We start from the raw sequence: 7914 nt of genomic DNA, 5'->3' as shown, positions 1-7914 counted from the left end.
TCGTGAATAAAGTCAAAGCAACAATAAATTAGGAGCTTGGCTCATATACTAAGTTGAGTGATAGAGAGAGGGATCGAGAGGTAAGCTATATGCATACATGAAAACAAAGTGGACAACTTTACTCATGATACACTTCACAGTTGGCTTATCTGAAATGGGTATCTTAACGTTATGACATGGAGGATGAATTGAATATAATAACGTTCAGGTGTGTGTTTACAAAACTTAGGGTTTGGGTCCCCACCATTACGTGTTCATGATGATTAATTATTGTTTATGATGTTTGCGTGATTAACGTTGAAATCTATATTTCTATATTGGTTTTCTAGCTTTGAGCGAGATCTCTGCGAATCTTACTAACTCCGAGAGAGTGAGAGTGAGAGCTTTTTGTAGGCTTGTAATATCTCCCAATTAAAAAGCATAATTAGTCATAATCATAATGGCTTATACCAATATTTATCATAAAAATATAAAAACAAAAAACAAAAGCCTTCTTCAATTCTAAGTCTTCATCACAACTCCTACTATGACCCACCTTGTCCCCTCTTTCTCATGTGTCGTCTATTTTAAAACCCTCCCTCCTAATTAGTCCAATTTTTTCATGTGATAAAAGAATTTGTAATTCCACCAAATGATGATAGCTCAGTTGGTGTCAGGGGACTGAGCAGGTGGGGTGAGAACATATTTTCGATCCTTCCCAGAATTTAAAGCCTTAATTATGTGACCCCCCGAATTGGACATGTCACAAAGCAATGAATCGATTGAAATATCTCAAAAAAAAAATTATAATTCCCGGTGACACAAATCACCTTTGGTGTGAAAGTTTTTGCTTTTTTTTAATTGTTAGCTAGGTCCGTACATTAATTATCCTTAGCATAATGTTCAAGTGCCCAAACGATTCACTTAGGGCATGTTTGGTGTGATGTATAAGGCCTGATATATAGTATAAGTTTATACTATACGTTATGATATTTTTAGTTATTTAATGTGATCATCGTATAATATAAGCTTATATATCAGAATCTTTTAATACATCAAAATGATGCATAACTTACTCATGCCTAGGGGGTGTGATTAAGTCTGATAAGGGGTTAATGTATTAACATCGCTGACCAGTACAATTCTCAAGAATTAATATATTATTTTAATATTAATATATTAAAATAAAAAATACTTTTTCAATATACGAATTTTTAAAATATTGGAGATTTTAATTTTTATAAAAATTAATATATTTTTTGGAGACACTCATCAATAGTTTTTTTATAAAAATTAATATCATATGACATATTTGAAAGAATTATATAAATTATTTATTAAAAGGTATTTTTGTCAAAAATATTTATTTTTATTCTATCTAGTATTATACAATATATTATCAAACACTGAATGATATTGTCTTATATAATATATTATCTTATACTATATCATGCCAAATACTGGATAATATTAAAAAAAAAATTTGGTAAGCGGATAATATTAAAATTTAATCAGGTCTTATACAATGAGACTGATGTGAGTCTAGCAGATGATCTTTTCTAACTTAAAAGAAGCAAGGAATTAATCATAAATGTGTGAAAATAGTCATTAAATGCAAGAAATATTGATTATTCCTTCTCAATCATGCTCTCACTCAATATGTTAAATAGCACGGAACGCCGCAAAAAGGAGCAAAAACGGAGAAACCAAATTTCCATCTGGCGCACGACGCGCGGAGGTTGGCGCACGACGCGCCAAACTGGCGCACGGGGCTCGGCACCTGGCGCACGGGGCGCTTTATCGACGATTTGCTTCTGTTTCGGTCACGCACGGAGCGCGGTAGTTGGCGCGCGGCACTCCAGGGTTGGCGCCCGGGGCGCCGTTTACAGAATCAGCTTCTGTTTCGCCCAAGTTTGGAGCGCCAGGCTTGGCGCCCCGTGCGCGGGCGATATAATTTTAAGTGCGAATCAGCCAAAATAAGGCCCAATTGGAGTGCAAAGGAAAATAGGTTTTCCCAAAACCTAATAAAAGGATCAGAAACATAAGAAGAAGGGACTTTTGGAGAATCAAGGAGAGAAAAACAACAAATAGAGCAGAGATTCCTTGGAGCTTCTCGGAGATTCAAGGGTTCGATCGATCCAGACGGAAGATCTTCATCTTCCCTTTCTCTTCTAGGTTTTAAATGCTACTTTCTTTTATTGTTATTTTGTCAGACATGAACATGTCTGGCTAGTTTTATCATTGTGGTAAGGGTCACAACCCTTGATGTGAACCCCTTGTACCTTGGTTGAAATTTATGTTTATCTATTTTAATTGCATTTATCTTTTCTTGTTCTTCATTCTATAATTCTATTGGAACTGATCAATCTAGTAGGGTTGCGAGGGTTAGGGTTTACAATAGGGATGTTGGAATTCTAATTCCTGACAAAGAATAAGATAACTGTTCATGTACGCACTAGGGATAGGCTACATGAACAGCGAACGTTAAAGGTTCATTGATTCTAAGGGTTAACTCGAAAAGGGATTTCTAAGGGATTAGGATTCTAATAGAGTTAACAAGGTTAAAGTCACTAAGGGATTAGGGCTTAACTACTCATATAAAAGATGATGAATTGTTCGATCAATTGAATAGGTAAATGTAAACGTAATCCAAGTTGCAAGGTGGGGATCGGAAAGGTGTTTGTTTCTCTTTACCGCAATATTTTTTCAAATATTTTCTCAATCCTCAATCTTTTGTTCTTGCATTATCATTTACATTTTTACTTTAATTATTTTAGTTTGTTTCATGAACTACAATCATTCTCAACCTATTTTGATTAATCCAACAAGAGAGGAATAGTTATAACAACTTAGGTGCCTCAATCCTCGTGGAGACGATACTCTACTCACTCTTTATTACTTGGTACGATCGGTGCACTTGCCGATTATACGCATCAGAGACCTTATACTATCAAATCTTATATTATCATGTCTTATCCTATACTATGGACAAAACATGCCCTTAGTGAGATTAGAAGTTTTCAAGTCTCGTATCAATTAAGGGCTCGTTTAGTGCACAGTATAGGATATGGTCGAATATGATAAATGGGTTGGATAATGGTAAGGTGGATATGAGTCTGATAAGCTCATATCTTATCTTGTGTTAGATGTGCACCAGATAAAGAGCCTGATAGGATAATAGTATTCTATCCTGTGTTTTGGTGTGAATCAGATTGCGTCAGGACATGCTTTAAATGGACAAAAATACCCTCAATAATAGATTTTCATATAATTATTTTTATTTGATTTTAAAATTCTTTTTTAATTTATTTATACAATAATTACTATTTTACTTTATTTTTTAAAAAAAGATATAAGCATGCTCTTGGAGACAGTTTGTCCTGTTTGCTTAGATTTCAACATCGCCACCGTGACGGCGGTGAATGCACACATCGACGATTGCCTCGAGCAAGCCATTAGGGACGAATGACATCAGATGAGGAGGACATGTTCCAAGCACAAACCCAAGCCGTCGAAGAAGTGCTCGATCACTAAGATTCTCATAGTGGAGTTGTCGATTGAAGCCAGCAAAAGAAAGGCGATTGAGGTTGAGTAAGATGAAGACAAATCAGATTATTGCGGTGGGGATTCAAGCGTTGTTGTTGATGCTACTGTCGTTTCGGTAATCAAGAGCAAGAAGAGTACGACCAAGAATAAGAAAAAGAAAAAGACGAAGAAGGCAAAGAAGAAGAAGAAAAGCAAGGTGGAAAAACTTGGTGATAGTGTTCTGTCCCATAACTAGAGGTGGCAAAGCGGGTGGCCCGCTCCGCCCCGCCATCTACCCACCTACAAACGAGCTAGTCTACCTCGGCCCACTTTTGATAGTCTGCTGAGAAAGCCACCGCCCCGCCGGCCCGCCTATTTTTTGAAGTCCTAGCCTATGGACTCTGCTTCATTCCCTCATCCTTTGTGTATTGTAGTTTTTGAATTTTCTTGTATACAATTCATATTTTTCATTATGATAGTTCTCATTTGTATATGTGATATTGTATACAATTAATATTTTTCATTATGTATTGTAGTTTTTGGTCATTGATCTTAGTTTAATTGTGTATTATATGCTTGAAATTCCTATTTATTTATTGAATTAAAATCTATATGGAAGATATTATTTTTTAAAATTAATTCAAATACTTTTGGTGAAATTTAACCAAAATTTTTAAAAAAAGTAATTCAATTTTTTTACGGAAAACAAATTCGATCAAAATTTTCGACGGAAAACAAATTCAGTCGAAGATTTTTGACGAAAACAAATTTCGTTGAAAAATGGATTATCAACGAAGAGAAGTTCAACGGCCTGAATATTGTCGATAATTTCGTTGAAAACTTCATTTTCAACAGAATTTTTCCGTCGAAAAAATAAACTTTTTAAATAATGATATAAATGTTTCTTGTCAATTTCCATAAATATGATGGAAAACGCAATGGTTATAATGGTCATTCAATTAATATTGTAAGGTGGGTCGCAATAATTAAATTACATATAATATGGGAATACTACAGGCACTAAATTAAAACATAATATTGCATAGATTTACTGTGAACCTAACAATCTTTTTGCTTTATTATGCGGATCCAATGGTTTTGCCCTTTAGGTTGGGAAAACCGGGGCTGGGCCACTTAAAAAAAAATGTACATTGAATTGACTGTCTCCTATAGAGTGCGTAGTCTCATTCAGTAGTTGTCGTTGGGACCAGTGGTGGCCAAGCAAAACGCTTGTACCAATTTTTGGCTTCATCTTGTGTGTTAGTGTCTACCATAAACGTCTTTCTTTATTTCTTTCTTTTTTAACCCAAATGCTCCACTTGGCTTTAATTTCTTTTGCATATATGGTTGTTTGCCAATGGGAATTGATTTCCAATTTGGCAATCTGGTGCAATAACATTGGCAATCAACTCCTATTTCTATCTGACGCATGCATCCACCTAAAATTATGACCTTGTATTTCATTATTTTAACTCAATTGCCATAATAGAGTAGGGTCTCCAATATATATATATATATATATATATATATATATATATATATATATAGATAGATGTAGGATTCTTTGATACCGGTGTCAAATTTGAAGTTTGAGACCATATCTAAAAGTCGTTAGATCAAAAAAGATCAACGACTCTAATTTGTATCAAAAAAGATCAATAGTGTCACATACTTATAAATTAAAGTCGTTGATCTTTTTTGATCTAATAGCTCTCAGATGAGGTGTCAAATTTTAAATTTGATACTGGTGTCAAAGGATCCTCTATATATATATATATGTATATATATGTATACGTGATGTTTTAGCCTCTTTTTTTTTCAGTGACTGAAGAGTATCCCCACCCCCTTTGGGGGTGAGACTAATCATAATCGAGTACCGTAGGACTCTTGCGGGGGCGACTCTAACCAATCATTTTTTTCTATACCTAGGATTCGAACTCGAGACCACTGATTAAGGGAACACAGCCTCCGGACCAACTGTGCCAAAGGGTTTGGGTATGTTTTAGCCTTTTAGGTTATATGAAATAATTTTATATCTTGTGTTACATAAACACTAAATTCTATATATAGAGAAGAGAAACAAATAAAAAAAATTCTTTGAGAGAAGTTTCTAATTTGAAAATTGTTAGACATACTCTTAAGATTTTCAGAATTTCTCCCATGATGTAGAGTCCTAACACATTGGAAGCTACATATCTGAATCTGATTGGTTACACACTGTTTGAACTAACATAGGTAGGTGTCATCCACATTGGGACCACATACGCAAGTTTTATAGCACTTGCTCCACATGAGCACTAAATATATGGGTTTAATATAAGTAGAGAGAGGATCGTCCAATCATACTTGTTTTTTTTTTTTTTTTTGAGTTAATCCAATAATTACTTTTTTGAGGTGAGTTAGCTCTCTTGATATTTCAATAAGCTTCGATTCTTCGAGCCGACAATGAAAATAATCTAAAATACAAGACAGATCAGTAATAAAGATATTTAAATCTTCACAAAAGTGACATGTAAAGATCAAATCGAAACTCTCTTGCTACCAACTTATCTACACCTTTTGTTTCAATCTCACTTTTCAAGTATTCATATAAGCAACTGTCTTCATAACATTAAATTCGTGTTTCTTAATTTCTTCTTTTTATTTGTCATTTTATCCTTTTTTTGTAACTTATTGTAATGGTTTCTGCCATCTATTTGAAAAAAAAAAAAAAAAACCACTTGTGGAGGGCCTTAATAATGCTTTCTTTTGTTGTTGTTGATTGAAGTGATGCCGATATTATCATTTAAGATCACCCGGATCGTGAATATGGCCCACCAAGCTGAATTTAACCAATGAAATAATAAATCGCAATATTTAACAAGAGATTATTAAGAGACATGATTCTGTCATATTATATAGAACCCCTTTAACTTTCTACTCATCCTTGTTTCTTTCCGCAACCATTAGTTTGGAAGCATCCATAAAGGATAAAAAGATAACCCTGAATATGTAACTTAGTTTTCAAGTTGGATATACTTGTGCATATATGCATGGCAAAACGTGTCATTTCGGAAAAAATGTTTATCTTTAAAAAATAAATTATTGTATTTTATTTAATATTTAAATTCTCCATTTTATTTTATTATAACTCCTCTCACATAAGATAGTTTATGTTGAAAAGAGAAAATGAGTGAGTCCTATCATTGCATAAAAAAAAAAATGAGGTGCAAAAATAGAAGTGAGATAACATGAGACAAGTTATCTTATGTGAAAGGAGAGTAATATTTCCCTTTTGTTATAAATAAAAATTTAAATGAGATTAGACAACGATATCTCGTCAAAATTAGGGAAGTGTCTCCAATTTCTTTAGATTTTCGGGAGGAATTACATATTATTCGCCGACAAAGTCCTCATATCAGCCAGCGGAATTTGAACTCACGCTCTTGTAGGATATGAACCAAACATTTAGCCAACTGTGTCCACCTTTGTTGGCCACCATAATTTTTATTGTATAATTGTTTCTTTCACTATAAAATATAATAGTTTTGACTAAAATAACACAATTTTATATCATGTAAAAAGAAAAACACTAATCTCATATTAAAAATGTTAAAAATTTTAAAAATTAATAAATATAAAATATATTAAATAAAAATTAAAGAGGTGTAAAAAAATTATTGATTATTTTCTTAAAAAAAAACACGACGGAGTCTCATATAAATGTACAGATATAAATTTATTGATTAATTTATATTTTCCCTAGGTAAAAACCAAATTATTGGATGTTTTGTGGGAGACAGGAGGTGGAGTTAGCTTTGAGTTTGCATACTCTCTCTTTCTGTCTCTCATAATAAAAGTGACTAAACAATTAATAATCTAGTCACGTGAAAGCTAAGCCTAGATGAAGGGAATGTTTGGTGCATAATATAGGATAAGGTCTGATAGTACAAAATCTGATAGCTAGTATAAGGTCAGATTGTATAAAACCTGATTGAATTTTAATACTATCCAGCGTTTGACACGGTATTGTATAAAATAATATATTGTATAAGATAGTATCATCTAGTATTTAGTAATGCACTGTATAATACTATATAAGATAAAAATATCCTTTAATAAAAAATTTATATAATTCTTCAAAAAAATGTCACATGATATTAATTTTTATAAAAATTTATTTATCAATGTGTCCAAAACAAATTAATTTTTATAAAAATAAAAATATTCAATTTTAAAAATTAATATATTGAAAAATTAATTTTTATTTTAATATATTAATATTAAAATAATATATTAATTTTTGAGAATTGCACTGGGCAACGATGTTAATACACTAATCTTTTATCAGGCCTTATCTCTTTCCCTTAGGCCGGATTAAGTTATACATCATTTTGATGTATTAAGAGATTCTGCTGTATAAGTAGGGGT

Source organism: Gastrolobium bilobum, unplaced genomic scaffold (assembly GCF_033153095.1).
Source record: "Gastrolobium bilobum isolate Gb01-03AN ecotype WA unplaced genomic scaffold, APGP_CSIRO_Gbil_v1 utg182931, whole genome shotgun sequence".
Lineage (NCBI taxonomy): Eukaryota > Viridiplantae > Streptophyta > Magnoliopsida > Fabales > Fabaceae > Gastrolobium > Gastrolobium bilobum.
Note: the sequence above shows the minus strand (reverse complement) of the source record.